The sequence below is a fragment of the Quercus robur genome, chromosome 1, assembly GCF_932294415.1.
Source record: "Quercus robur chromosome 1, dhQueRobu3.1, whole genome shotgun sequence".
In the NCBI taxonomy this organism is placed as follows: Eukaryota; Viridiplantae; Streptophyta; class Magnoliopsida; order Fagales; family Fagaceae; genus Quercus; species Quercus robur.
In genome coordinates this window covers 13,164,257-13,169,746 of record NC_065534.1, presented here as the reverse complement: position 1 = coordinate 13,169,746, position 5,490 = coordinate 13,164,257, and the positions used below count along the sequence as shown (strand labels likewise).

General features: G+C 30.3%; 1 long non-coding RNA gene across 1 annotated transcript; it reads right to left on the bottom strand.

Moving 5' to 3' along the window:
• Window positions 1–1,319: 1,319 nt before the first annotated feature.
• Window positions 1,320–4,597, bottom strand: LOC126721964 (uncharacterized). Its single transcript, XR_007653936.1, has 3 exons — window positions 4,465–4,597; window positions 2,017–2,078; window positions 1,320–1,625 (listed from the first exon to the last, which is right to left on the bottom strand). It is a non-coding gene; the product is annotated as an uncharacterized LOC126721964 (long non-coding RNA).
• Window positions 4,598–5,490: the final 893 nt, after the last annotated feature.

Sequence of the window (5,490 nt, the reverse complement as noted above, 5' to 3'; positions counted from 1 at the left end):
AAAATGACTGTAATGCCCCTGAAACCTAAAAAATTACCAAAATACTCCTAAAACCTAAAAAATGACCAAATTACCTTTAGAAACCTATAAAATGACTAAAAGACCCTTGAAATCTAACAAATGACCAAAATGCCCCCTAAAACCATTATTTGCAAGACCAAAATGACAAAAAAAATTTATATAATCACTCTACTTGCTTCCCCCCCCCCCCCCCTAAAATTCTCGGTGGAACTTATAAATTTTCTTTTGTCATTAAGTTGTTGTATTTTGTAGTATACTTATTGAAATTTAAAATATGATAAGTTATCTAAAAAACACTATCTTGTATACACACACACACACACACACATGCATTTTTGGAAGGTTGTTTTAACTAATATATTTAGTAGTTAGTACCACAACTTAGTGCCCTAGTGTTGACCTAAACCTTATGATTTTAAATTTTTTTAAGTTTTATTTTGAAATTCCTACAAAAAAAGCTTAGGGTTGTGTTTAGATGGCAACATTTGGATTTGGATTTTAAATCAATAGATTTAAATGCCTTAATTTGAAATCCATTTATTTTAAAATTCCTTGTTTGAGTATTTTTATACAATGAAGGATTTGAAATTCCATTGTTGGAATACCTAAATTTGGATTTGGATTTGGAATTAAGATCATAAAATATTTTTTCCAATTATTTTTTTTCTTAAACCTTCTACATTTTAATTTTAGTAACATTTTTAATAAATACATGAGATAATGAAAAAGCCATTGACAATCCAATTCACAAAATGATAACTAAAAATCTGTCATCATAGCCAACTAATAATTTGCTATTAGTAACAACTTGGGCTTGCAAAATATGAATTTATCATATAACTAATTGAATTGAGAAATCCCTATTTGAAATTCTATCAGAAATTTCCTCAAGCACTTGTCGTGCCTTCTTTTTAAACCCCAGATAGAGTTATCCTTGCAAAGAGCATGCCAACTCATTAAAACAACCAAGGCAATCATTAAACCCTAGAAGCTTATTTCTTAAAGTTCAAACTGCTAAACACTATTGTTGAAATTTGGTTGATTTGGATGCCTATTTAGAAGGAGAAGAAAAAGGCTTGCTACAAACAGAAAATTGGAAGAACTCAACAAATTTTGATGTTTAGCAACAACATATTCTTTGTTTTTGTCTAGAAGTTGATTTGACTGATACTGAACTTGAAAAAAGGTGCATGAAGTAAGAGCAACTGTCATGACCCAAACCCAATACCTGGATTTGTGACCATGACCAGCATGATAATATCAAGCATGAACCTGATATTAACAAGAACCAACTAAACTTTTAAACAAAAGCTTTCCTCTTTCTTTTCATTGTTGTTTCTTTACTTTAATATATAATTTTTCACTTGATATTCAAAGCATCTATATTGTACACCAAGGGATAACTTAATCCACTAGTCATTCAATTTCGGAATTTCCCATAATACATCTCTTAATATATTAAAGTACACAACTTTCATTAGATCCTAAAATACACAATAGTACAAAGCTAAGCATCAAACTTCCAAAACAGGGGCTATACTTTTAAAGCTAAAACCAGTTCCTCTCAAAACTCGACTAAGGCTCCCTCTGCTCCAGAATAAAACCTGTTGACTGAAAAAGTAGAAGGGGTGAGCTAAATAGCTCAATAAGGGTAAGTTACATGAGAATTTAATAAGAATGCATGTAAACCAAAGCATTTCATTTTATGGATATTCAGATAGGAGAACATCTTTTAATTTCATGCATATTATTTTATATACTTTAGATTTTGTAAGCATAACAAACATATTTCATTTTATGGATATTCAAATAGGAGAGCATCTTTTAATTTCATGCATATTATTTTATATACTTTAGATTTTGTAAGCATAACAAACATATCTTTGTCTAAAACATGATTGTATGCAATATCTCTATTCAAAACCTTTTAGTGCATAATCATCTTTTTAAAATAACCTCATGACTTACCAAATACTCATATCACTTATCCCTTACCTGAAAGCAGAGAAATCAAGAGCCTAAGGTCGAAGGAGCTCAGACTTGGGCGTTGGTAATACCTATACCAAATATCAAAGGTTATTACTATTAATTCTACCTTAGCATAAACTTATACATACATTTCTAAAACCTAGCTCTCAAAATAAAGGAAATCCTAATCCTACCTCAAAGAGGTTCCCCAAACACAAGATACATATATCAAAAAACATGATTCACATAACCAAAGAAAAATCATTATATTCACGTTCATATTCAATCATATAACGAAGGAAACACATTCAATTCAATTACAAGGGTTTAATAATTCATTAGGTTTTTACAGCTTGTCTACCAAATGCAAAGTAAATGATTTTTTCCAAAATGACATTTTTTAAATAACCAAATGGCAGAGTATTAACAAGCCATTCTTTGATTTTCTTACTTGCATTAACATTCTTAATTAAGTAACCAAAATACCCCTGGGCAGCCATAAGGCAGCATAGAACTCAGTCATTGCAATTACAATTTCGTGTAGTCATTTAGGGTTAAACTTTAAACTTAAAACAAGGACTTAGCTTCAATCAACACATGAAAATTAATATTCACACTCTTCAAAGCTAAATCTTATAAGTTCAAGGAATTATGTATAAAAATAAGTAAATCAGATTTCCAAAGATTGAATAAGTACATAATCCTCATTAATTAACACTACAGTTTGTCAGGATAATACAGCAGCCCACACACAAACAATAAACAACATAGCAGAAAAAGAAAAAAAAAAAAAAAAAAAAAAAAAAAAAAAAAAAAAAAAAAAAAATCAAACTTACCTCTCTTGCCATAGAGGACAAATATAACTAGCCCCTTTTTTTTTTCTTCTTTAAAAAAAAAAAAAATAGTATAACTAGTTTATTTGCAAGAACAAAAACACAAAGTAGAACTTAACTTTGGTCTTCAAATAAGCAAGTTTCATAGTGACATAGGATATACCAAATTATGCACTAAAGGTGGCCTGTAGCAAATTTATTTTAGAACCTACTATCATCAAAATAAACCCAAAATTGGTTGAACAATATGAAACTTTAGTGCATGTTAACTCTCTACCTCTATAAATACTAGTGTCGTCTAATGAAAATTGTATACAACAAAAAGAGAAAAAAAAAAAAATTTGAATGAGAGGATGATGAAAAACACATCAACTAAACTAGGACAATTAATCAAGAAACACAAGTAATTAATCGTTAAGAGATCAAAAAAGTTGGACTTACCAGCGAAATATGTGTGTAACCCAATCGACCTTGTTTCCATAAGAAATTCAATACTTTCAAAACATAATCAATCTCAACCTCTTATTTTACATTGTAACTTGAATCTTCTAACATGGCATCAAAACTTTTTTAATTTTCAACGAAAAGAAACCTTAAAGAATGAAATGTTGCTTCATATGACATGAGAAGATGCATAGCAAAGACATGAAGTAAAGAATATTTCAGTCTAATGGCTATAACTGTGGTTACCTCTCTGCTTTGAGAAAAAATCTTTTAACTTACAGTTGAGACCTATTGATTTCTATTCAAGTATTCTTCATGCATAATCATCAATTGTTCTGCCACTTGCCTAATTATCAAGAATTCAATAGCATATATGGACAACAAGTCCAAGCCAAAAAAACCTATTTGTATCAAATAAGATTCAAAAGATTAAACTAGGTTCTTAATAAACAATCATTACCCAAAGAAATTCATTTCATTGACCAACATAAAAGCACGTCGCACCAAATATAGCCTGAAGCATAATTTTACATTGAAGCATGACTTCTCCAACTGAACTATATATATTCCCTTGAAGGGAACAGCCCTGGCCTAGCAATATATATATATATATTCCCATTTAGAAGTCAAACCCAATTTAAGATGAAATTTACTCTTCTAAAAAATAAGGACTAAAATTATAGTTGTACTTGGAAAAAACAAACTGAGGCTCTAACATATTGTATACAGCCAAATCAGCTACAATAATGGTGACTAGATTTAAGGCGATGTGAAGAGAGGGGGGAGAAGCATTATACTGAAAAGATAACAATACTAACAAATATGTACTCGTAATAGACCATTAAAAAACCATCCATTAGCCATAATTATATTTCCTCTGTAATGGAGAGGTAATTAATGTTATTCCCAAGCACAAAATTGAGCTTGCAAAGTTTAATTGCTACATGATCAACATATTTGACTCCAGTCCTAAAAATCCAAATATAATAAACATGACTAGCCATCTGAAAAAACAAACAAGAAGAGAGCAAATCGGTTCAAACCTATAAAGTGAAGATAATACATGAACTCTCAATGTCTACCATCTTCGATTTTTGTGTTGCTTCCGAAAAAACAAACAAAGAATTTGGGGAAACAAAACAAACATGGCAATTAAGAGATTTTGCATATTTTATGGAATTAGGGTTTTGATCCTAACCTTCTAGTTCCACTATATCAAAGTGATTTTGATCTTTTTGAGAAACGTTCATCGGTGAGTAAAGCCACTAGACAGAGATGAAGATCACCCAAGTGAGATGAGAAGCGGTTTGAGAGAGGAGAACGCGAGAGAGTCCAGGGCTCAGATGAAAAAGTATGTGACTGTGTTTTTTTTTTTTTTTTGGCTTTTATACTAAACCCGCTTGAACGGTAGCAGGTTTTTCATTAAAATAAAATAATGGTTAGGATTAGAGCAAGTAAAATCTATGGTTCTGATTTTAGCAGGTACCGTACCCACCAAAAAAATATATGGGTACCGTAGAATGACCTTTTTTACAAAATGTTGATGTAGTCAATCTCTTATTGGTTTTCATTTAAATCCATCATTAATATCACTTTTTCATTTACCAATAATCACTCACCATATCGATAGTTTGTAAATTTTTTTGTAAAATAGTTTATATCTCTAGCATTATTCAACAAAGTATGGTTTTTGCATTTTCCTTTTACTTGAAGGGAGAATAGTATGCATATAACGGCAATGCATGTATTCAATATTTAGGCAAAAAAAGATAAAGGTGGGCCTGGTGGGGGACATGTATTCAACGCTTTAAAACAGTAATTGAAATGAATCGTAAAAAATTAATGATAGTGGACATGACTAACCGAAATCATGGCAAACAATTAATTGAGCATTTTAGGGAGTTAATCGTGCATAAGAGGGAAATCATATCATTTTAGGGAGTTGTATAAATATCTAAAACCTTGGTTTTATTTTTCTTTAGCTAAAAAATAAATAAATAAAACCTTGCTTTTAAATTTCTACATTTAATTTTCCACTCCCGGTGAATTGGCGATTGCTATTTATCATCAGATTAGGACATTAATTGGTTTTTAGTGTAGGTAAGAATTGAACCACATATTTCTTATTTAATGACGAAAGACTTTACCAATTAAACTAACTGAAATTTGCTTTGGAGCTAATAGATGAATGAAATTGTGATCATGTACCTTTAAAATAAGACTT